The sequence below is a fragment of the Hyla sarda genome, unplaced genomic scaffold (genome assembly GCF_029499605.1).
Source record: "Hyla sarda isolate aHylSar1 unplaced genomic scaffold, aHylSar1.hap1 scaffold_228, whole genome shotgun sequence".
NCBI classification, from domain to species: Eukaryota; Metazoa; Chordata; class Amphibia; order Anura; family Hylidae; genus Hyla; species Hyla sarda.
In genome coordinates, this window is record NW_026608958.1 from 84,561 (window position 1) to 110,422 (window position 25,862).

The window sequence follows — 25,862 nt, forward strand, 5'->3', positions numbered from 1 at the left end:
AGAATGTCAGTCCATGTTGGAGCAGGTTTAGATACAGTCTAAAGCATAGATCTCAAAGTCTGTGCACAGAATTTAGCAAGGGCCTCGCACCTTCTGATGCATCAGGTAGGTGCACAATAGCATAGCCTAACCCTCTGTACTTTGGTCTATATTGATGCGGGACATAGACAGCCAGCTGATGACCAATCCATTAGTGCAATGGATGGCTGGAAGCATTTGTCTTTGCCTTTGCAATACCACAGAAGCAATGCATGGTCAATGTACAGCAATGACACACCTGTGTGAACAGCCAGGAGACCCCCCCCCCCCCCCCATGTTATGTTACATAGTTACATAGTTAGTACGGTCGAAAAAAGACATATGTCCATCAAGTTCAACCAGGGAATTAAGGGGTAGGGGTGTGGCGCGATATTGGGGAAGGGATGAGATTTTATATTTCTTCATAAGCATTAATCTTATTTTGTCAATTAGGAACATTCAGCACCCACCCGCTATCAAGGCAGCTGCCTATCATGTCATGCCCTACCTGCACAGGTGTGCTGGCTACTCAAATGATCCAATTAAGGAGGCCATTTAGTCAGCAGCAGCAGAAGTCCTGTGCCTGGACGCTCCAACAGGGGCCAGACACAAGCAGAAGCAGAAGCAGCAGAAGCACCACCTTTTGTTTTTTGGCTGCAGCAGCAGCAGCAAGGCCCACAGGGCTGGCTAGCTGGCTAGCCAGCAAGCAGGTAGCAATGAAAGTAGGAATCTTTCTTTTTAACCCTGTAAGGGGGTGGTGCACTGTACCCGAAGATACTGCCATATCGGGTCAATGCATAGGGCGACGGAAGCAAGCTTCGAAATCGGCCCCCGTTCTCAAAAATCCATTTAATATATGGTCCCCAGATAGGGGACGTATCAGATATTAAACTGATAAGAACAGATACTACACTTGATCTTAGCCAAAAGGCCGAGAAGCGATAACCGTGAAAGGGGCGGGCCCAACAAGGTCCCCTTCATGGGCACTATCACTGCTTGCTGTCAGGGAGGCTGCCAGACAATTTTCCATGCACACTCTGGGCTGGGGGGCAGTCAACCACCAGTACACACAGCAGAACCTAAACCCATACCATTATTGCTAAGCAGCAAGACAGGGGCCCATTGCACTCCCACGGGGCCTTTTTAAATGCAATCCATAACCCGGATTTGCCAGGAACCCTTCTTACTCCTCCTACTTGCATGTGACACTGGGCTTAGGATCTGCATAGGAAACACACACACAAGCACACACCTACCTTTGTTGCCTGCAGATGCCTCCTTGGCTGTCCCCAAACGGTATCAAACCAACACCCACGGGAAGCTGTAAGCATAGAGGACATGCCTGCACCCCATTGGACTTACCTGTGTGGGTTAAATCCGGGTTATTTGACAACCTATGGCGGTGATGGTTCTGCTCAGGCAGAGCAGTGCTGATGCTCCTCATAAAGCTGTCGCTGCTGTGAAGGTTCTAGGTGACATCACAAATCCCTATGGTTACATACACAACAAAGCTGGGTTGTTGTTGTTTACACTCTGCAAGGCCTGTGGAAGTGAGTGACATCATAGCACTGTAGTTCTGAGGGTTCTAGATGGATGCAACAATCTCCTGTTGCTTCTATGAAGGCCGTAATAGACGACATCACCAAACAGCTCCATAGTCACATACACAGCAAAGGAGAGATGTTGTTTACACCTAGTGATGTCAGTGGTATTGAGTGACATCACAGCACAGTGCTAAGGCTCCTGGGCCTGGACACAGCAGCGGCTGCAATATCTCAACGGAGAATACGTTTATATCTATGTGTGTGTGTGCGCGTATATATATATATATATATATATATATATATATATATATATATATATTTCTCCGCCGAAATCACTTTTAAACCCATTTCCACCTTTTTTTCCCTTCTCTTCCTCTTACTTTTTTTTCAAGTTTTTTTACGTTTTTCTCCTTTTCGCCTCTTTTCTGGGCGTATTATTCTTCTTTTTCTTCTTTTTTTTCGTCTAATGCATACCCCATCAGTGCAGCAATGCTTATTCAATACCGCCAGCAGATGGAGACACTGGGGGATAATTTTCTAAGGATTTATACTGATTTTTCCTGTCTGAATTTGTCGCACAGAAAGTTGCAGGCCAAATATGTGTGACATTTCTGCGACTTTAGCTTCTAGAGCATTTTTACAACATTATACATAGGTGCTGAATACATAAAAAGCGACTGTTCAGCGACAGACAAGTCGCATCGGCTGAAAGTAGGCCAGAATGTCAGTCCATGTTGGAGCAGGTTTAGATACAGTCTAAAGCATAGATCTCAAAGTCTGTGCACAGAATTTAGCAAGGGCCTCGCACCTTCTGATGCATCAGGTAGGTGCACAATAGCATAGCCTAACCCTCTGTACTTTGGTCTATATTGATGCGGGACATAGACAGCCAGCTGATGACCAATCCATTAGTGCAATGGATGGCTGGAAGCATTTGTCTTTGCCTTTGCAATACCACAGAAGCAATGCATGGTCAATGTACAGCAATGACACACCTGTGTGAACAGCCAGGAGACCCCCCCCCCCCATGTTATGTTACATAGTTACATAGTTAGTACGGTCGAAAAAAGACATATGTCCATCAAGTTCAACCAGGGAATTAAGGGGTAGGGGTGTGGCGCGATATTGGGGAAGGGATGAGATTTTATATTTCTTCATAAGCATTAATCTTATTTTGTCAATTAGGAACATTCAGCACCCACCCGCTATCAAGGCAGCTGCCTATCATGTCATGCCCTACCTGCACAGGTGTGCTGGCTACTCAAATGATCCAATTAAGGAGGCCATTTAGTCAGCAGCAGCAGAAGTCCTGTGCCTGGACGCTCCAACAGGGGCCAGACACAAGCAGAAGCAGAAGCAGCAGAAGCACCACCTTTTGTTTTTTGGCTGCAGCAGCAGCAAGGCCCACAGGGCTGGCTAGCTGGCTAGCCAGCAAGCAGGTAGCAATGAAAGTAGGAATCTTTCTTTTTAACCCTGTAAGGGGGTGGTGCACTGTACCCGAAGATACTGCCATATCGGGTCAATGCATAGGGCGACGGAAGCAAGCTTCGAAATCGGCCCCCGTTCTCAAAAATCCATTTAATATATGGTCCCCAGATAGGGGACGTATCAGATATTAAACTGATAAGAACAGATACTACACTTGATCTTAGCCAAAAGGCCGAGAAGCGATAACCGTGAAAGGGGCGGGCCCAACAAGGTCCCCTTCATGGGCACTATCACTGCTTGCTGTCAGGGAGGCTGCCAGACAATTTTCCATGCACCCTCTGGGCTGGGGGGCAGTCAACCACCAGTACACACAGCAGAACCTAAACCCATACCATTATTGCTAAGCAGCAAGACAGGGGCCCATTGCACTCCCACGGGGCCTTTTTAAATGCAATCCATAACCCGGATTTGCCAGGAACCCTTCTTACTCCTCCTACTTGCATGTGACACTGGGCTTAGGATCTGCATAGGAAACACACACACAAGCACACACCTACCTTTGTTGCCTGCAGATGCCTCCTTGGCTGTCCCCAAACGGTATCAAACCAACACCCACGGGAAGCTGTAAGCATAGAGGACATGCCTGCACCCCATTGGACTTACCTGTGTGGGTTAAATCCGGGTTATTTGACAACCTATGGCGGTGATGGTTCTGCTCAGGCAGAGCAGTGCTGATGCTCCTCATAAAGCTGTCGCTGCTGTGAAGGTTCTAGGTGACATCACAAATCCCTATGGTTACATACACAACAAAGCTGGGTTGTTGTTGTTTACACTCTGCAAGGCCTGTGGAAGTGAGTGACATCATAGCACTGTAGTTCTGAGGGTTCTAGATGGATGCAACAATCTCCTGTTGCTTCTATGAAGGCCGTAATAGACGACATCACCAAACAGCTCCATAGTCACATACACAGCAAAGGAGAGATGTTGTTTACACCTAGTGATGTCAGTGGTATTGAGTGACATCACAGCACAGTGCTAAGGCTCCTGGGCCTGGACACAGCAGCGGCTGCAATATCTCAACGGAGAATACGTTTATATCTATGTGTGTGTGTGCGCGTATATATATATATATATATATATATATATATATATATATATATATTTCTCCGCCGAAATCACTTTTAAACCCATTTCCACCTTTTTTTCCCTTCTCTTCCTCTTACTTTTTTTTCACGTTTTTTTTACGTTTTTCTCCTTTTCGCCTCTTTTCTGGGCGTATTATTCTTCTTTTTCTTCTTTTTTTTCGTCTAATGCATACCCCATCAGTGCAGCAATGCTTATTCAATACCGCCAGCAGATGGAGACACTGGGGGATAATTTTCTAAGGATTTATACTGATTTTTCCTGTCTGAATTTGTCGCACAGAAAGTTGCAGGCCAAATATGTGTGACATTTCTGCGACTTTAGCTTCTAGAGCATTTTTACAACATTATACATAGGTGCTGAATACATAAAAAGCGACTGTTCAGCGACAGACAAGTCGCATCGGCTGAAAGTAGGCCAGAATGTCAGTCCATGTTGGAGCAGGTTTAGATACAGTCTAAAGCATAGATCTCAAAGTCTGTGCACAGAATTTAGCAAGGGCCTCGCACCTTCTGATGCATCAGGTAGGTGCACAATAGCATAGCCTAACCCTCTGTACTTTGGTCTATATTGATGCGGGACATAGACAGCCAGCTGATGACCAATCCATTAGTGCAATGGATGGCTGGAAGCATTTGTCTTTGCCTTTGCAATACCACAGAAGCAATGCATGGTCAATGTACAGCAATGACACACCTGTGTGAACAGCCAGGAGACCCCCCCCCCCCCATGTTATGTTACATAGTTACATAGTTAGTACGGTCGAAAAAAGACATATGTCCATCAAGTTCAACCAGGGAATTAAGGGGTAGGGGTGTGGCGCGATATTGGGGAAGGGATGAGATTTTATATTTCTTCATAAGCATTAATCTTATTTTGTCAATTAGGAACATTCAGCACCCACCCGCTATCAAGGCAGCTGCCTATCATGTCATGCCCTACCTGCACAGGTGTGCTGGCTACTCAAATGATCCAATTAAGGAGGCCATTTAGTCAGCAGCAGCAGAAGTCCTGTGCCTGGACGCTCCAACAGGGGCCAGACACAAGCAGAAGCAGAAGCAGCAGAAGCAGCAGCAGCACCACCTTTTGTTTTTTGGCTGCAGCAGCAGCAAGGCCCACAGGGCTGGCTAGCTGGCTAGCCAGCAAGCAGGTAGCAATGAAAGTAGGAATCTTTCTTTTTAACCCTGTAAGGGGGTGGTGCACTGTACCCGAAGATACTGCCATATCGGGTCAATGCATAGGGCGACGGAAGCAAGCTTCGAAATCGGCCCCCGTTCTCAAAAATCCATTTAATATATGGTCCCCAGATAGGGGACGTATCAGATATTAAACTGATAAGAACAGATACTACACTTGATCTTAGCCAAAAGGCCGAGAAGCGATAACCGTGAAAGGGGCGGGCCCAACAAGGTCCCCTTCATGGGCACTATCACTGCTTGCTGTCAGGGAGGCTGCCAGACAATTTTCCATGCACACTCTGGGCTGGGGGGCAGTCAACCACCAGTACACACAGCAGAACCTAAACCCATACCATTATTGCTAAGCAGCAAGACAGGGGCCCATTGCACTCCCACGGGGCCTTTTTAAATGCAATCCATAACCCGGATTTGCCAGGAACCCTTCTTACTCCTCCTACTTGCATGTGACACTGGGCTTAGGATCTGCATAGGAAACACACACACAAGCACACACCTACCTTTGTTGCCTGCAGATGCCTCCTTGGCTGTCCCCAAACGGTATCAAACCAACACCCACGGGAAGCTGTAAGCATAGAGGACATGCCTGCACCCCATTGGACTTACCTGTGTGGGTTAAATCCGGGTTATTTGACAACCTATGGCGGTGATGGTTCTGCTCAGGCAGAGCAGTGCTGATGCTCCTCATAAAGCTGTCGCTGCTGTGAAGGTTCTAGGTGACATCACAAATCCCTATGGTTACATACACAACAAAGCTGGGTTGTTGTTGTTTACACTCTGCAAGGCCTGTGGAAGTGAGTGACATCATAGCACTGTAGTTCTGAGGGTTCTAGATGGATGCAACAATCTCCTGTTGCTTCTATGAAGGCCGTAATAGACGACATCACCAAACAGCTCCATAGTCACATACACAGCAAAGGAGAGATGTTGTTTACACCTAGTGATGTCAGTGGTATTGAGTGACATCACAGCACAGTGCTAAGGCTCCTGGGCCTGGACACAGCAGCGGCTGCAATATCTCAACGGAGAATACGTTTATATCTATGTGTGTGTGTGCGCGTATATATATATATATATATATATATATATATATATATATATATATATTTCTCCGCCGAAATCACTTTTAAACCCATTTCCACCTTTTTTTCCCTTCTCTTCCTCTTACTTTTTTTTCACGTTTTTTTACGTTTTTCTCCTTTTCGCCTCTTTTCTGGGCGTATTATTCTTCTTTTTCTTCTTTTTTTTCGTCTAATGCATACCCCATCAGTGCAGCAATGCTTATTCAATACCGCCAGCAGATGGAGACACTGGGGGATAATTTTCTAAGGATTTATACTGATTTTTCCTGTCTGAATTTGTCGCACAGAAAGTTGCAGGCCAAATATGTGTGACATTTCTGCGACTTTAGCTTCTAGAGCATTTTTACAACATTATACATAGGTGCTGAATACATAAAAAGCGACTGTTCAGCGACAGACAAGTCGCATCGGCTGAAAGTAGGCCAGAATGTCAGTCCATGTTGGAGCAGGTTTAGATACAGTCTAAAGCATAGATCTCAAAGTCTGTGCACAGAATTTAGCAAGGGCCTCGCACCTTCTGATGCATCAGGTAGGTGCACAATAGCATAGCCTAACCCTCTGTACTTTGGTCTATATTGATGCGGGACATAGACAGCCAGCTGATGACCAATCCATTAGTGCAATGGATGGCTGGAAGCATTTGTCTTTGCCTTTGCAATACCACAGAAGCAATGCATGGTCAATGTACAGCAATGACACACCTGTGTGAACAGCCAGGAGACCCCCCCCCCCCCCCCCATGTTATGTTACATAGTTACATAGTTAGTACGGTCGAAAAAAGACATATGTCCATCAAGTTCAACCAGGGAATTAAGGGGTAGGGGTGTGGCGCGATATTGGGGAAGGGATGAGATTTTATATTTCTTCATAAGCATTAATCTTATTTTGTCAATTAGGAACATTCAGCACCCACCCGCTATCAAGGCAGCTGCCTATCATGTCATGCCCTACCTGCACAGGTGTGCTGGCTACTCAAATGATCCAATTAAGGAGGCCATTTAGTCAGCAGCAGCAGAAGTCCTGTGCCTGGACGCTCCAACAGGGGCCAGACACAAGCAGAAGCAGAAGCAGCAGAAGCAGCAGCAGCACCACCTTTTGTTTTTTGGCTGCAGCAGCAGCAAGGCCCACAGGGCTGGCTAGCTGGCTAGCCAGCAGGCAGGTAGCAATGAAAGTAGGAATCTTTCTTTTTAACCCTGTAAGGGGGTGGTGCACTGTACCCGAAGATACTGCCATATCGGGTCAATGCATAGGGCGACGGAAGCAAGCTTCGAAATCGGCCCCCGTTCTCAAAAATCCATTTAATATATGGTCCCCAGATAGGGGACGTATCAGATATTAAACTGATAAGAACAGATTTTTTCTAAAGCCGAGGAACGTGCTTTCGATTCACCCAAAGTGCAAGAAAAAGTGCAAACGTGTTACACTAAAAAAACGTGCACAAAGGATGCAGTCTATCGCAAGCCCTTCTCCGATAGGAGAGAGGCCCCCCAACAAACCTTACCCTTCGCCTCCGGACCAAAAGGTACCTGCGAGGTTCCAGGTTCGATGTCCCTTTTCGCCGAAGCTACTAGGGGACCACAAATGCTCCCGGCATCCCCCTTGGCGTTAGCCAAGGTATCTGCCCGCAGAGCCGATTACGGTAGGTACCCTGCCAAAGCAGGAGTACCCGGGGTGTTTGCAGGGAGGTGCGGAACCTAATGGCCACACACACCTCCCCTAGACCGCCAGGAGGGACACCCAGAAGGGCTACCGCATCCTGACAAATCCTGTGAACACACAACACGCAAAAAGTGACACAGTGAGACAAAAAAAGAAATAAATAAGTGAATGTGTGCAGATATACTGCCCGGACATCCGGCCGGATCTATAAAAATTTCTCTGATCCTAGCCAGAAGGCCGGGAATCAAGAGGTGAGTGCCACAAGGTGAAGAGATTATGGTGCCCGTGCTTCAACTCAGTGAGTCTATTCTCCCAGTGAGTTTCGGCACCTCGGGGTCACCACTCCCCAAGGCACAAAAGTACCTCGGCTCTAGACCCTCTCAGCCTCATGGCGAGACCCGGAGGGAACAGGTCACATCGGGGCAGCCGTCGAGCTGATTCCTCAAAACCAGCCCCGGAAAGCCCTGGTACACCTGCATCCTCCATGCAGCACCCATCCCCACCAGCATGAAAACTGATAAGAACAGATACTACACTTGATCTTAGCCAAAAGGCCGAGAAGCGATAACCGTGAAAGGGGCGGGCCCAACAAGGTCCCCTTCATGGGCACTATCACTGCTTGCTGTCAGGGAGGCTGCCAGACAATTTTCCATGCACACTCTGGGCTGGGGGGCAGTCAACCACCAGTACACACAGCAGAACCTAAACCCATACCATTATTGCTAAGCAGCAAGACAGGGGCCCATTGCACTCCCACGGGGCCTTTTTAAATGCAATCCATAACCCGGATTTGCCAGGAACCCTTCTTACTCCTCCTACTTGCATGTGACACTGGGCTTAGGATCTGCATAGGAAACACACACACAAGCACACACCTACCTTTGTTGCCTGCAGATGCCTCCTTGGCTGTCCCCAAACGGTATCAAACCAACACCCACGGGAAGCTGTAAGCATAGAGGACATGCCTGCACCCCATTGGACTTACCTGTGTGGGTTAAATCCGGGTTATTTGACAACCTATGGCGGTGATGGTTCTGCTCAGGCAGAGCAGTGCTGATGCTCCTCATAAAGCTGTCGCTGCTGTGAAGGTTCTAGGTGACATCACAAATCCCTATGGTTACATACACAACAAAGCTGGGTTGTTGTTGTTTACACTCTGCAAGGCCTGTGGAAGTGAGTGACATCATAGCACTGTAGTTCTGAGGGTTCTAGATGGATGCAACAATCTCCTGTTGCTTCTATGAAGGCCGTAATAGACGACATCACCAAACAGCTCCATAGTCACATACACAGCAAAGGAGAGATGTTGTTTACACCTAGTGATGTCAGTGGTATTGAGTGACATCACAGCACAGTGCTAAGGCTCCTGGGCCTGGACACAGCAGCGGCTGCAATATCTCAACGGAGAATACGTTTATATCTATGTGTGTGTGTGCGCGTATATATATATATATATATATATATATATATATTTCTCCGCCGAAATCACTTTTAAACCCATTTCCACCTTTTTTTCCCTTCTCTTCCTCTTACTTTTTTTTCACGTTTTTTTACGTTTTTCTCCTTTTCGCCTCTTTTCTGGGCGTATTATTCTTCTTTTTCTTCTTTTTTTTCGTCTAATGCATACCCCATCAGTGCAGCAATGCTTATTCAATACCGCCAGCAGATGGAGACACTGGGGGATAATTTTCTAAGGATTTATACTGATTTTTCCTGTCTGAATTTGTCGCACAGAAAGTTGCAGGCCAAATATGTGTGACATTTCTGCGACTTTAGCTTCTAGAGCATTTTTACAACATTATACATAGGTGCTGAATACATAAAAAGCGACTGTTCAGCGACAGACAAGTCGCATCGGCTGAAAGTAGGCCAGAATGTCAGTCCATGTTGGAGCAGGTTTAGATACAGTCTAAAGCATAGATCTCAAAGTCTGTGCACAGAATTTAGCAAGGGCCTCGCACCTTCTGATGCATCAGGTAGGTGCACAATAGCATAGCCTAACCCTCTGTACTTTGGTCTATATTGATGCGGGACATAGACAGCCAGCTGATGACCAATCCATTAGTGCAATGGATGGCTGGAAGCATTTGTCTTTGCCTTTGCAATACCACAGAAGCAATGCATGGTCAATGTACAGCAATGACACACCTGTGTGAACAGCCAGGAGACCCCCCCCCCCATGTTATGTTACATAGTTACATAGTTAGTACGGTCGAAAAAAGACATATGTCCATCAAGTTCAACCAGGGAATTAAGGGGTAGGGGTGTGGCGCGATATTGGGGAAGGGATGAGATTTTATATTTCTTCATAAGCATTAATCTTATTTTGTCAATTAGGAACATTCAGCACCCACCCGCTATCAAGGCAGCTGCCTATCATGTCATGCCCTACCTGCACAGGTGTGCTGGCTACTCAAATGATCCAATTAAGGAGGCCATTTAGTCAGCAGCAGCAGAAGTCCTGTGCCTGGACGCTCCAACAGGGGCCAGACACAAGCAGAAGCAGCAGAAGCAGCAGCAGCACCACCTTTTGTTTTTTGGCTGCAGCAGCAGCAAGGCCCACAGGGCTGGCTAGCTGGCTAGCCAGCAAGCAGGTAGCAATGAAAGTAGGAATCTTTCTTTTTAACCCTGTAAGGGGGTGGTGCACTGTACCCGAAGATACTGCCATATCGGGTCAATGCATAGGGCGACGGAAGCAAGCTTCGAAATCGGCCCCCGTTCTCAAAAATCCATTTAATATATGGTCCCCAGATAGGGACGTATCAGATATTAAACTGATAAGAACAGATACTACACTTGATCTTAGCCAAAAGGCCGAGAAGCGATAACCGTGAAAGGGGCGGGCCCAACAAGGTCCCCTTCATGGGCACTATCACTGCTTGCTGTCAGGGAGGCTGCCAGACAATTTTCCATGCACACTCTGGGCTGGGGGGCAGTCAACCACCAGTACACACAGCAGAACCTAAACCCATACCATTATTGCTAAGCAGCAAGACAGGGGCCCATTGCACTCCCACGGGGCCTTTTTAAATGCAATCCATAACCCGGATTTGCCAGGAACCCTTCTTACTCCTCCTACTTGCATGTGACACTGGGCTTAGGATCTGCATAGGAAACACACACACAAGCACACACCTACCTTTGTTGCCTGCAGATGCCTCCTTGGCTGGTCCCCAAACGGTATCAAACCAACACCCACGGAAGCTGTAAGCATAGAGGACATGCCTGCACCCCATTGGACTTACCTGTGTGGGTTAAATCCGGGTTATTTGACAACCTATGGCGGTGATGGTTCTGCTCAGGCAGAGCAGTGCTGATGCTCCTCATAAAGCTGTCGCTGCTGTGAAGGTTCTAGGTGACATCACAAATCCCTATGGTTACATACACAACAAAGCTGGGTTGTTGTTGTTTACACTCTGCAAGGCCTGTGGAAGTGAGTGACATCATAGCACTGTAGTTCTCAGGGTTCTAGATGGATGCAACAATCTCCTGTTGCTTCTATGAAGGCCGTAATAGACGACATCACCAAACAGCTCCATAGTCACATACACAGCAAAGGAGAGATGTTGTTTACACCTAGTGATGTCAGTGGTATTGAGTGACATCACAGCACAGTGCTAAGGCTCCTGGGCCTGGACACAGCAGCGGCTGCAATATCTCAACGGAGAATACGTTTATATCTATGTGTGTGTGTGCGCGTATATATATATATATATATATATATATATATATATTTCTCCGCCGAAATCACTTTTAAACCCATTTCCACCTTTTTTTCCCTTCTCTTCCTCTTACTTTTTTTTCACGTTTTTTTACGTTTTTCTCCTTTTCGCCTCTTTTCTGGGCGTATTATTCTTCTTTTTCTTCTTTTTTTTCGTCTAATGCATACCCCATCAGTGCAGCAATGCTTATTCAATACCGCCAGCAGATGGAGACACTGGGGGATAATTTTCTAAGGATTTATACTGATTTTTCCTGTCTGAATTTGTCGCACAGAAAGTTGCAGGCCAAATATGTGTGACATTTCTGCGACTTTAGCTTCTAGAGCATTTTTACAACATTATACATAGGTGCTGAATACATAAAAAGCGACTGTTCAGCGACAGACAAGTCGCATCGGCTGAAAGTAGGCCAGAATGTCAGTCCATGTTGGAGCAGGTTTAGATACAGTCTAAAGCATAGATCTCAAAGTCTGTGCACAGAATTTAGCAAGGGCCTCGCACCTTCTGATGCATCAGGTAGGTGCACAATAGCATAGCCTAACCCTCTGTACTTTGGTCTATATTGATGCGGGACATAGACAGCCAGCTGATGACCAATCCATTAGTGCAATGGATGGCTGGAAGCATTTGTCTTTGCCTTTGCAATACCACAGAAGCAATGCATGGTCAATGTACAGCAATGACACACCTGTGTGAACAGCCAGGAGACCCCCCCCCCCCCCCATGTTATGTTACATAGTTACATAGTTAGTACGGTCGAAAAAAGACATATGTCCATCAAGTTCAACCAGGGAATTAAGGGGTAGGGGTGTGGCGCGATATTGGGGAAGGGATGAGATTTTATATTTCTTCATAAGCATTAATCTTATTTTGTCAATTAGGAACATTCAGCACCCACCCGCTATCAAGGCAGCTGCCTATCATGTCATGCCCTACCTGCACAGGTGTGCTGGCTACTCAAATGATCCAATTAAGGAGGCCATTTAGTCAGCAGCAGCAGAAGTCCTGTGCCTGGACGCTCCAACAGGGGCCAGACACAAGCAGAAGCAGAAGCAGCAGAAGCAGCAGCAGCACCACCTTTTGTTTTTTGGCTGCAGCAGCAGCAAGGCCCACAGGGCTGGCTAGCTGGCTAGCCAGCAAGCAGGTAGCAATGAAAGTAGGAATCTTTCTTTTTAACCCTGTAAGGGGGTGGTGCACTGTACCCGAAGATACTGCCATATCGGGTCAATGCATAGGGCGACGGAAGCAAGCTTCGAAATCGGCCCCCGTTCTCAAAAATCCATTTAATATATGGTCCCCAGATAGGGGACGTATCAGATATTAAACTGATAAGAACAGATACTACACTTGATCTTAGCCAAAAGGCCGAGAAGCGATAACCGTGAAAGGGGCGGGCCCAACAAGGTCCCCTTCATGGGCACTATCACTGCTTGCTGTCAGGGAGGCTGCCAGACAATTTTCCATGCACACTCTGGGCTGGGGGGCAGTCAACCACCAGTACACACAGCAGAACCTAAACCCATACCATTATTGCTAAGCAGCAAGACAGGGGCCCATTGCACTCCCACGGGGCCTTTTTAAATGCAATCCATAACCCGGATTTGCCAGGAACCCTTCTTACTCCTCCTACTTGCATGTGACACTGGGCTTAGGATCTGCATAGGAAACACACACACAAGCACACACCTACCTTTGTTGCCTGCAGATGCCTCCTTGGCTGTCCCCAAACGGTATCAAACCAACACCCACGGGAAGCTGTAAGCATAGAGGACATGCCTGCACCCCATTGGACTTACCTGTGTGGGTTAAATCCGGGTTATTTGACAACCTATGGCGGTGATGGTTCTGCTCAGGCAGAGCAGTGCTGATGCTCCTCATAAAGCTGTCGCTGCTGTGAAGGTTCTAGGTGACATCACAAATCCCTATGGTTACATACACAACAAAGCTGGGTTGTTGTTGTTTACACTCTGCAAGGCCTGTGGAAGTGAGTGACATCATAGCACTGTAGTTCTGAGGGTTCTAGATGGATGCAACAATCTCCTGTTGCTTCTATGAAGGCCGTAATAGACGACATCACCAAACAGCTCCATAGTCACATACACAGCAAAGGAGAGATGTTGTTTACACCTAGTGATGTCAGTGGTATTGAGTGACATCACAGCACAGTGCTAAGGCTCCTGGGCCTGGACACAGCAGCGGCTGCAATATCTCAACGGAGAATACGTTTATATCTATGTGTGTGTGTGCGCGTATATATATATATATATATATATATATATATATATATATTTCTCCGACGAAATCACTTTTAAACCCATTTCCACCTTTTTTTCCCTTCTCTTCCTCTTACTTTTTTTTCACGTTTTTTTTTACGTTTTTCTCCTTTTCGCCTCTTTTCTGGGCGTATTATTCTTCTTTTTCTTCTTTTTTTTCGTCTAATGCATACCCCATCAGTGCAGCAATGCTTATTCAATACCGCCAGCAGATGGAGACACTGGGGGATAATTTTCTAAAGATTTATACTGATTTTTCCTGTCTGAATTTGTCGCACAGAAAGTTGCAGGCCAAATATGTGTGACATTTCTGCGACTTTAGCTTCTAGAGCATTTTTACAACATTATACATAGGTGCTGAATACATAAAAAGCGACTGTTCAGCGACAGACAAGTCGCATCGGCTGAAAGTAGGCCAGAATGTCAGTCCATGTTGGAGCAGGTTTAGATACAGTCTAAAGCATAGATCTCAAAGTCTGTGCACAGAATTTAGCAAGGGCCTCGCACCTTCTGATGCATCAGGTAGGTGCACAATAGCATAGCCTAACCCTCTGTACTTTGGTCTATATTGATGCGGGACATAGACAGCCAGCTGATGACCAATCCATTAGTGCAATGGATGGCTGGAAGCATTTGTCTTTGCCTTTGCAATACCACAGAAGCAATGCATGGTCAATGTACAGCAATGACACACCTGTGTGAACAGCCAGGAGACCCCCCCCCCCCCCCCATGTTATGTTACATAGTTACATAGTTAGTACGGTCGAAAAAAGACATATGTCCATCAAGTTCAACCAGGGAATTAAGGGGTAGGGGTGTGGCGCGATATTGGGGAAGGGATGAGATTTTATATTTCTTCATAAGCATTAATCTTATTTTGTCAATTAGGAACATTCAGCACCCACCCGCTATCAAGGCAGCTGCCTATCATGTCATGCCCTACCTGCACAGGTGTGCTGGCTACTCAAATGATCCAATTAAGGAGGCCATTTAGTCAGCAGCAGCAGAAGTCCTGTGCCTGGACGCTCCAACAGGGGCCAGACACAAGCAGAAGCAGAAGCAGCAGAAGCAGCAGCAGCACCACCTTTTGTTTTTTGGCTGCAGCAGCAGCAAGGCCCACAGGGCTGGCTAGCTGGCTAGCCAGCAAGCAGGTAGCAATGAAAGTAGGAATCTTTCTTTTTAACCCTGTAAGGGGGTGGTGCACTGTACCCGAAGATACTGCCATATTGGGTCAATGCATAGGGCGACGGAAGCAAGCTTCGAAATCGGCCCCCGTTCTCAAAAATCCATTTAATATATGGTCCCCAGATAGGGGACGTATCAGATATTAAACTGATAAGAACAGATACTACACTTGATCTTAGCCAAAAGGCCGAGAAGCGATAACCGTGAAAGGGGCGGGCCCAACAAGGTCCCCTTCATGGGCACTATCACTGCTTGCTGTCAGGGAGGCTGCCAGACAATTTTCCATGCACACTCTGGGCTGTGGGGCAGTCAACCACCAGTACACACAGCAGAACCTAAACCCATACCATTATTGCTAAGCAGCAAGACAGGGGCCCATTGCACTCCCACGGGGCCTTTTTAAATGCAATCCATAACCCGGATTTGCCAGGAACCCTTCTTACTCCTCCTACTTGCATGTGACACTGGGCTTAGGATCTGCATAGGAAACACACACACAAGCACACACCTACCTTTGTTGCCTGCAGATGCCTCCTTGGCTGTCCCCAAACGGTATCAAACCAACACCCACGGGAAGCTGTAAGCATAGAGGACATGCCTGCACCCCATTGGACTTACCTGTGTGGGTTAAATCCGGGTTATTTGACAACCTATGGCGGTGATGGTTCTGCTCAGGCAGAGCAGTGCTGATGCTCCTCATAAAGCTGTCGCTGCTGTGAAGGTTCTAGGTGACATCACAAATCCCTATGGTTACATACACAACAAAGCTGGGTTGTTGTTGTTTACACTCTGCAAGGCCTGTGGAAGTGAGTGACATCATAGCACTGTAGTTCTGAGGGTTCTAGATGGATGCAACAATCTCCTGTTGCTTCTATGAAGGCCGTAATAGACGACATCACCAAACAGCTCCATAGTCACATACACAGCAAAGGAGAGATGTTGTTTACACCTAGTGATGTCAGTGGTATTGAGTGACATCACAGCACAGTGCTAAGGCTCCTGGGCCTGGACACAGCAGCGGCTGCAATATCTCAACGGAGAATACGTTTATATCTATGTGTGTGTGTGCGCGTATATATATATATATATATATATATATATATATATATATATTTCTCCGACGAAATCACTTTTAAACCCATTTCCACCTTTTTTTCCCTTCTCTTCCTCTTACTTTTTTTTCACGTTTTTTTACGTTTTTCTCCTTTTCGCCTCTTTTCTGGGCGTATTATTCTTCTTTTTCTTCTTTTTTTTCGTCTAATGCATACCCCATCAGTGCAGCAATGCTTATTCAATACCGCCAGCAGATGGAGACACTGGGGGATAATTTTCTAAGGATTTATACTGATTTTTCCTGTCTGAATTTGTCGCACAGAAAGTTGCAGGCCAAATATGTGTGACATTTCTGCGACTTTAGCTTCTAGAGCATTTTTACAACATTATACATAGGTGCTGAATACATAAAAAGCGACTGTTCAGCGACAGACAAGTCGCATCGGCTGAAAGTAGGCCAGAATGTCAGTCCATGTTGGAGCAGGTTTAGATACAGTCTAAAGCATAGATCTCAAAGTCTGTGCACAGAATTTAGCAAGGGCCTCGCACCTTCTGATGCATCAGGTAGGTGCACAATAGCATAGCCTAACCCTCTGTACTTTGGTCTATATTGATGCGGGACATAGACAGCCAGCTGATGACCAATCCATTAGTGCAATGGATGGCTGGAAGCATTTGTCTTTGCCTTTGCAATACCACAGAAGCAATGCATGGTCAATGTACAGCAATGACACACCTGTGTGAACAGCCAGGAGACCCCCCCCCCCCCCCATGTTATGTTACATAGTTACATAGTTAGTACGGTCGAAAAAAGACATATGTCCATCAAGTTCAACCAGGGAATTAAGGGGTAGGGGTGTGGCGCGATATTGGGGAAGGGATGAGATTTTATATTTCTTCATAAGCATTAATCTTATTTTGTCAATTAGGAACATTCAGCACCCACCCGCTATCAAGGCAGCTGCCTATCATGTCATGCCCTACCTGCACAGGTGTGCTGGCTACTCAAATGATCCAATTAAGGAGGCCATTTAGTCAGCAGCAGCAGAAGTCCTGTGCCTGGACGCTCCAACAGGGGCCAGACACAAGCAGAAGCAGAAACAGCAGAAGCAGCAGCAGCACCACCTTTTGTTTTTTGGCTGCAGCAGCAGCAAGGCCCACAGGGCTGGCTAGCTGGCTAGCCAGCAAGCAGGTAGCAATGAAAGTAGGAATCTTTCTTTTTAACCCTGTAAGGGGGTGGTGCACTGTACCCGAAGATACTGCCATATCGGGTCAATGCATAGGGCGACGGAAGCAAGCTTCGAAATCGGCCCCCGTTCTCAAAAATCCATTTAATATATGGTCCCCAGATAGGGGACGTATCAGATATTAAACTGATAAGAACAGATTTTTTTTTAAGTTGCCCTCAGAACTCACTCAGAGTTCCAAGATCTTATTTGAAACTCAATTATTGTGTTCATCCTTGGGTAACATAATTTAATTTCTTTTCTTAAACACCAAATGAAATAAAAAGAAACATTTTAAAATCAATACATAAAGAAAAAACTCATAAAATAACTAAACCATACCTTACTTTCTAATTAACAAATCTCCATTAGAAAGTCATTCCCTTCCTCCAAGCATACACCGTTAGGAAATCAATCAAACCTAGACTGATATTCCCTCTAGTCACATCACTCTTGGCTTGAGATGCCAACCAGGCTGGAATTTTATACGCTTCAAAGAAACGATTCATATCCGCCTTAAAAGAAAAATAAACTTTGTCCCGCACCTCCTCCTCCCGTGACTTAAATCTTGCTTTTAGCTCAATCATTTCTTTATCAAATGTCCGTCTTTCTGTTTCTGACAGATTCTCCAATAAACTTCCAAGCACACCACCATATTGTGACGGCACAAACTCTTCCACCTCTTTCTTTTTCTTCTGTTCCGCTGCTCTTCTTATTGGAACCTGTTCTAGCTCAGGCTCTTTTGCTTCAACTACTTCCTCTCGGCTTCTTTTAAACGCCTCTTTTTTCCCAACCTTTTTCTTGGGACAAGAGCCAAGAAGATGGCCCTCATTCCCACACAGATGGCACTTCTTCTTCTTCTCACAATTCTCCGCCTCATGACCTTCTTCTTGGCACTTGAAGCACCACAGGAATGTACATACGTCCTTACTATGGCCATACTGCTTACACTTACGGCAAAACTCTTGCATGCCGGAGAAAAACAAGTCACCGTTTACCGTTCCAATTTTAAACCGCCCTGGCGGGACTATTAGCTTACCATCCACCGTTTCTTTAAATTTTACTTCAAACTTCCATTTGGTAGTCCATAATCCAAACTGGTTCAAAATCTTACCTTTGGGCAATACATTATCACAAAATCTTAACAGGAAAGTAACAATGTCTTCTTCTGGTGTATATGGGCTGTACATTCTTACAGTCACCAGTCTTTCTCTGCGAGGGAAGTGTGGAATTATCCCCACTCCCTCCAGGACCGAACTTCCTTTCCTTTGCTGAAAACGGCTCCAGAATACATCATAGTCCTCTTCTGACATAAGCACAACATCATAGTATCCACTCTTTGGAAATTCCAGCATGGAAAGAATTTGTTCCTTCCTGATCTCCAAGAGCTTGAACAAAAACATCCTCGACCACGAATACCAGGCCTCTCTCCTTTTTCCGCACATCCTGCAAGGAAATCCGCACTCCATTCCGTAATCTTGCGAAGGATGGTACACCTTCAGAAGCAGATCCACGATCTTCAGCCATCTCCAAGGTATCCAGGCACCTGCCCCACGCAAGCAGGTAGGTGGGTGTGGATCGCCCCCCGTTGTCTGGGGACTAGGCCGGCTCCCTAATAGCAGCAGGGGGGTGAAGTCCCTCCGTTAAGAAGGACGATCCCCCCAGGCAAAGGAGCCGGGTACCCCAGACACCCTCTGGCCAGACCAAGTGAGCAGAACTACACTTGATCTTAGCCAAAAGGCCGAGAAGCGATAACCGTGAAAGGGGCGGGCCCAACAAGGTCCCCTTCATGGGCACTATCACTGCTTGCTGTCAGGGAGGCTGCCAGACAATTTTCCATGCACACTCTGGGCTGGGGGGCAGTCAACCACCAGTACACACAGCAGAACCTAAACCCATACCATTATTGCTAAGCAGCAAGACAGGGGCCCATTGCACTCCCACGGGGCCTTTTTAAATGCAATCCATAACCCGGATTTGCCAGGAACCCTTCTTACTCCTCCTACTTGCATGTGACACTGGGCTTAGGATCTGCATAGGAAACACACACACAAGCACACACCTACCTTTGTTGCCTGCAGATGCCTCCTTGGCTGTCCCCAAACGGTATCAAACCAACACCCACGGGAAGCTGTAAGCATAGAGGACATGCCTGCACCCCATTGGACTTACCTGTGTGGGTTAAATCCGGGTTATTTGACAACCTATGGCGGTGATGGTTCTGCTCAGGCAGAGCAGTGCTGATGCTCCTCATAAAGCTGTCGCTGCTGTGAAGGTTCTAGGTGACATCACAAATCCCTATGGTTACATACACAACAAAGCTGGGTTGTTGTTGTTTACACTCTGCAAGGCCTGTGGAAGTGAGTGACATCATAGCACTGTAGTTCTGAGGGTTCTAGATGGATGCAACAATCTCCTGTTGCTTCTATGAAGGCCGTAATAGACGACATCACCAAACAGCTCCATAGTCACATACACAGCAAAGGAGAGATGTTGTTTACACCTAGTGATGTCAGTGGTATTGAGTGACATCACAGCACAGTGCTAAGGCTCCTGGGCCTGGACACAGCAGCGGCTGCAATATCTCAACGGAGAATACGTTTATATCTATGTGTGTGTGTGCGCGTATATATATATATATATATATATATATATATATATATATATATATATATATATATATTTCTCCGCCGAAATCACTTTTAAACCCATTTCCACCTTTTTTTCCCTTCTCTTCCTCTTACTTTTTTTTCACGTTTTTTTACATTTTTCTCCTTTTCGCCTCTTTTCTGGGCGTATTATTCTTCTTTTTCTTCTTTTTTTTCGTCTAATGCATACCCCATCAGTGCAGCAATGCTTATTCAATACCGCCAGCAGATGGAGACACTGGGGGATAATTTTCTAAGGATTTATACTGATTTTTCCTGTCTGAATTTGTCGCACAGAAAGTTGCAGGCCAAATATGTGTGACATTTCTGCGACTTTAGCTTCTAGAGCATTTTTACAACATTATACATAGGTGCTGAATACATAAAAAGCGACTGTTCAGCGACAGACAAGTCGCATCGGCTGAAAGTAGGCCAGAATGTCAGTCCATGTTGGAGCAGGTTTAGATACAGTCTAAAGCATAGATCTCAAAGTCTGTGCACAGAATTTAGCAAGGGCCTCGCACCTTCTGATGCATCAGGTAGGTGCACAATAGCATAGCCTAACCCTCTGTACTTTGGTCTATATTGATGCGGGACATAGACAGCCAGCTGATGACCAATCCATTAGTGCAATGGATGGCTGGAAGCATTTGTCTTTGCCTTTGCAATACCACAGAAGCAATGCATGGTCAATGTACAGCAATGACACACCTGTGTGAACAGCCAGGAGACCCCCCCCCCCCCCATGTTATGTTACATAGTTACATAGTTAGTACGGTCGAAAAAAGACATATGTCCATCAAGTTCAACCAGGGAATTAAGGGGTAGGGGTGTGGCGCGATATTGGGGAAGGGATGAGATTTTATATTTCTTCATAAGCATTAATCTTATTTTGTCAATTAGGAACATTCAGCACCCACCCGCTATCAAGGCAGCTGCCTATCATGTCATGCCCTACCTGCACAGGTGTGCTGGCTACTCAAATGATCCAATTAAGGAGGCCATTTAGTCAGCAGCAGCAGAAGTCCTGTGCCTGGACGCTCCAACAGGGGCCAGACACAAGCAGAAGCAGAAGCAGCAGAAGCAGCAGCAGCACCACCTTTTGTTTTTTGGCTGCAGCAGCAGCAAGGCCCACAGGGCTGGCTAGCTGGCTAGCCAGCAAGCAGGTAGCAATGAAAGTAGGAATCTTTCTTTTTAACCCTGTAAGGGGGTGGTGCACTGTACCCGAAGATACTGCCATATCGGGTCAATGCATAGGGCGACGGAAGCAAGCTTCGAAATCGGCCCCCGTTCTCAAAAATCCATTTAATATATGGTCCCCAGATAGGGGACGTATCAGATATTAAACTGATAAGAACAGATACTACACTTGATCTTAGCCAAAAGGCCGAGAAGCGATAACCGTGAAAGGGGCGGGCCCAACAAGGTCCCCTTCATGGGCACTATCACTGCTTGCTGTCAGGGAGGCTGCCAGACAATTTTCCATGCACACTCTGGGCTGGGGGGCAGTCAACCACCAGTACACACAGCAGAACCTAAACCCATACCATTATTGCTAAGCAGCAAGACAGGGGCCCATTGCACTCCCACGGGGCCTTTTTAAATGCAATCCATAACCCGGATTTGCCAGGAACCCTTCTTACTCCTCCTACTTGCATGTGACACTGGGCTTAGGATCTGCATAGGAAACACACACACAAGCACACACCTACCTTTGTTGCCTGCAGATGCCTCCTTGGCTGTCCCCAAACGGTATCAAACCAACACCCACGGGAAGCTGTAAGCATAGAGGACATGCCTGCACCCCATTGGACTTACCTGTGTGGGTTAAATCCGGGTTATTTGACAACCTATGGCGGTGATGGTTCTGCTCAGGCAGAGCAGTGCTGATGCTCCTCATAAAGCTGTCGCTGCTGTGAAGGTTCTAGGTGACATCACAAATCCCTATGGTTACATACACAACAAAGCTGGGTTGTTGTTGTTTACACTCTGCAAGGCCTGTGGAAGTGAGTGACATCATAGCACTGTAGTTCTGAGGGTTCTAGATGGATGCAACAATCTCCTGTTGCTTCTATGAAGGCCGTAATAGACGACATCACCAAACAGCTCCATAGTCACATACACAGCAAAGGAGAGATGTTGTTTACACCTAGTGATGTCAGTGGTATTGAGTGACATCACAGCACAGTGCTAAGGCTCCTGGGCCTGGACACAGCAGCGGCTGCAATATCTCAACGGAGAATACGTTTATATCTATGTGTGTGTGTGCGCGTATATATATATATATATATATATATATATATATATATATTTCTCCGCCGAAATCACTTTTAAACCCATTTCCACCTTTTTTTCCCTTCTCTTCCTCTTACTTTTTTTTCACGTTTTTTTACGTTTTTCTCCTTTTCGCCTCTTTTCTGGGCGTATTATTCTTCTTTTTCTTCTTTTTTTTCGTCTAATGCATACCCCATCAGTGCAGCAATGCTTATTCAATACCGCCAGCAGATGGAGACACTGGGGGATAATTTTCTAAGGATTTATACTGATTTTTCCTGTCTGAATTTGTCGCACAGAAAGTTGCAGGCCAAATATGTGTGACATTTCTGCGACTTTAGCTTCTAGAGCATTTTTACAACATTATACATAGGTGCTGAATACATAAAAAGCGACTGTTCAGCGACAGACAAGTCGCATCGGCTGAAAGTAGGCCAGAATGTCAGTCCATGTTGGAGCAGGTTTAGATACAGTCTAAAGCATAGATCTCAAAGTCTGTGCACAGAATTTAGCAAGGGCCTCGCACCTTCTGATGCATCAGGTAGGTGCACAATAGCATAGCCTAACCCTCTGTACTTTGGTCTATATTGATGCGGGACATAGACAGCCAGCTGATGACCAATCCATTAGTGCAATGGATGGCTGGAAGCATTTGTCTTTGCCTTTGCAATACCACAGAAGCAATGCATGGTCAATGTACAGCAATGACACACCTGTGTGAACAGCCAGGAGACCCCCCCCCCCCATGTTATGTTACATAGTTACATAGTTAGTACGGTCGAAAAAAGACATATGTCCATCAAGTTCAACCAGGGAATTAAGGGGTAGGGGTGTGGCGCGATATTGGGGAAGGGATGAGATTTTATATTTCTTCATAAGCATTAATCTTATTTTGTCAATTAGGAACATTCAGCACCCACCCGCTATCAAGGCAGCTGCCTATCATGTCATGCCCTACCTGCACAGGTGTGCTGGCTACTCAAATGATCCAATTAAGGAGGCCATTTAGTCAGCAGCAGCAGAAGTCCTGTGCCTGGACGCTCCAACAGGGGCCAGACACAAGCAGAAGCAGAAGCAGCAGAAGCAGCAGCAGCACCACCTTTTGTTTTTTGGCTGCAGCAGCAGCAAGGCCCACAGGGCTGGCTAGCTGGCTAGCCAGCAAGCAGGTAGCAATGAAAGTAGGAATCTTTCTTTTTAACCCTGTAAGGGGGTGGTGCACTGTACCCGAAGATACTGCCATATCGGGTCAATGCATAGGGCGACGGAAGCAAGCTTCGAAATCGGCCCCCGTTCTCAAAAATCCATTTAATATATGGTCCCCAGATAGGGGACGTATCAGATATTAAACTGATAAGAACAGATACTACACTTGATCTTAGCCAAAAGGCCGAGAAGCGATAACCGTGAAAGGGGCGGGCCCAACAAGGTCCCCTTCATGGGCACTATCACTGCTTGCTGTCAGGGAGGCTGCCAGACAATTTTCCATGCACACTCTGGGCTGGGGGGCAGTCAACCACCAGTACACACAGCAGAACCTAAACCCATACCATTATTGCTAAGCAGCAAGACAGGGGCCCATTGCACTCCCACGGGGCCTTTTTAAATGCAATCCATAACCCGGATTTGCCAGGAACCCTTCTTACTCCTCCTACTTGCATGTGACACTGGGCTTAGGATCTGCATAGGAAACACACACACAAGCACACACCTACCTTTGTTGCCTGCAGATGCCTCCTTGGCTGTCCCCAAACGGTATCAAAAACCAACACCCACGGGAAGCTGTAAGCATAGAGGACATGCCTGCACCCCATTGGACTTACCTGTGTGGGTTAAATCCGGGTTATTTGACAACCTATGGCGGTGATGGTTCTGCTCAGGCAGAGCAGTGCTGATGCTCCTCATAAAGCTGTCGCTGCTGTGAAGGTTCTAGGTGACATCACAAATCCCTATGGTTACATACACAACAAAGCTGGGTTGTTGTTGTTTACACTCTGCAAGGCCTGTGGAAGTGAGTGACATCATAGCACTGTAGTTCTGAGGGTTCTAGATGGATGCAACAATCTCCTGTTTCTTCTATGAAGGCCGTAATAGACGACATCACCAAACAGCTCCATAGTCACATACACAGCAAAGGAGAGATGTTGTTTACACCTAGTGATGTCAGTGGTATTGAGTGACATCACAGCACAGTGCTAAGGCTCCTGGGCCTGGACACAGCAGCGGCTGCAATATCTCAACGGAGAATACGTTTATATCTATGTGTGTGTGTGCGCGTATATATATATATATATATATATATATATATATATATATATATATTTCTCCGCCGAAATCACTTTTAAACCCATTTCCACCTTTTTTTCCCTTCTCTTCCTCTTACTTTTTTTTCACGTTTTTTTACGTTTTTCTCCTTTTCGCCTCTTTTCTGGGCGTATTATTCTTCTTTTTCTTCTTTTTTTTCGTCTAATGCATACCCCATCAGTGCAGCAATGCTTATTCAATACCGCCAGCAGATGGAGACACTGGGGGATAATTTTCTAAGGATTTATACTGATTTTTCCTGTCTGAATTTGTCGCACAGAAAGTTGCAGGCCAAATATGTGTGACATTTCTGCGACTTTAGCTTCTAGAGCATTTTTACAACATTATACATAGGTGCTGAATACATAAAAAGCGACTGTTCAGCGACAGACAAGTCGCATCGGCTGAAAGTAGGCCAGAATGTCAGTCCATGTTGGAGCAGGTTTAGATACAGTCTAAAGCATAGATCTCAAAGTCTGTGCACAGAATTTAGCAAGGGCCTCGCACCTTCTGATGCATCAGGTAGGTGCACAATAGCATAGCCTAACCCTCTGTACTTTGGTCTATATTGATGCGGGACATAGACAGCCAGCTGATGACCAATCCATTAGTGCAATGGATGGCTGGAAGCATTTGTCTTTGCCTTTGCAATACCACAGAAGCAATGCATGGTCAATGTACAGCAATGACACACCTGTGTGAACAGCCAGGAGACCCCCCCCCCCATGTTATGTTACATAGTTACATAGTTAGTACGGTCGAAAAAAGACATATGTCCATCAAGTTCAACCAGGGAATTAAGGGGTAGGGGTGTGGCGCGATATTGGGGAAGGGATGAGATTTTATATTTCTTCATAAGCATTAATCTTATTTTGTCAATTAGGAACATTCAGCACCCACCCGCTATCAAGGCAGCTGCCTATCATGTCATGCCCTACCTGCACAGGTGTGCTGGCTACTCAAATGATCCAATTAAGGAGGCCATTTAGTCAGCAGCAGCAGAAGTCCTGTGCCTGGACGCTCCAACAGGGGCCAGACACAAGCAGAAGCAGCAGAAGCAGCAGCAGCACCACCTTTTGTTTTTTGGCTGCAGCAGCAGCAAGGCCCACA

The 25,862-nt window shown here is 46.2% G+C and overlaps 8 non-coding genes and 3 pseudogenes across 8 annotated transcripts; all 11 read right to left on the minus strand.

The window, feature by feature from the left end:
- Window positions 1–770: 770 nt before the first annotated feature.
- Window positions 771–961, minus strand: LOC130321764 (U2 spliceosomal RNA). The gene has a single exon (XR_008867432.1). It is a non-coding gene; the product is annotated as a U2 spliceosomal RNA (small nuclear RNA).
- Window positions 962–3,043: 2,082 nt separating this feature from the next.
- LOC130321766 (U2 spliceosomal RNA) lies at window positions 3,044–3,234 on the minus strand. Its single transcript, XR_008867434.1, has one exon. It is a non-coding gene; the product is annotated as a U2 spliceosomal RNA (small nuclear RNA).
- Window positions 3,235–5,325: 2,091 nt separating this feature from the next.
- LOC130321767 (U2 spliceosomal RNA) lies at window positions 5,326–5,516 on the minus strand. Its single transcript, XR_008867435.1, has one exon. It is a non-coding gene; the product is annotated as a U2 spliceosomal RNA (small nuclear RNA).
- A 2,096-nt stretch (window positions 5,517–7,612) lies between these two features.
- Window positions 7,613–7,820, minus strand: LOC130321729 (U2 spliceosomal RNA; annotated as a pseudogene).
- Window positions 7,821–8,476: 656 nt separating this feature from the next.
- LOC130321736 (U2 spliceosomal RNA) lies at window positions 8,477–8,636 on the minus strand (annotated as a pseudogene).
- Window positions 8,637–10,706: 2,070 nt separating this feature from the next.
- On the minus strand, window positions 10,707–10,896 carry LOC130321716 (U2 spliceosomal RNA). Its single transcript, XR_008867399.1, has one exon. It is a non-coding gene; the product is annotated as a U2 spliceosomal RNA (small nuclear RNA).
- Window positions 10,897–12,978: 2,082 nt separating this feature from the next.
- On the minus strand, window positions 12,979–13,169 carry LOC130321769 (U2 spliceosomal RNA). Its single transcript, XR_008867436.1, has one exon. It is a non-coding gene; the product is annotated as a U2 spliceosomal RNA (small nuclear RNA).
- A 2,089-nt stretch (window positions 13,170–15,258) lies between these two features.
- LOC130321715 (U2 spliceosomal RNA) lies at window positions 15,259–15,449 on the minus strand. The gene has a single exon (XR_008867398.1). It is a non-coding gene; the product is annotated as a U2 spliceosomal RNA (small nuclear RNA).
- Window positions 15,450–17,537: 2,088 nt separating this feature from the next.
- Window positions 17,538–17,739, minus strand: LOC130321734 (U2 spliceosomal RNA; annotated as a pseudogene).
- A 3,646-nt stretch (window positions 17,740–21,385) lies between these two features.
- On the minus strand, window positions 21,386–21,576 carry LOC130321770 (U2 spliceosomal RNA). Its single transcript, XR_008867437.1, has one exon. It is a non-coding gene; the product is annotated as a U2 spliceosomal RNA (small nuclear RNA).
- A 2,083-nt stretch (window positions 21,577–23,659) lies between these two features.
- Window positions 23,660–23,850, minus strand: LOC130321771 (U2 spliceosomal RNA). The gene has a single exon (XR_008867438.1). It is a non-coding gene; the product is annotated as a U2 spliceosomal RNA (small nuclear RNA).
- Between the last annotated feature and the right edge of the window lie 2,012 nt (window positions 23,851–25,862).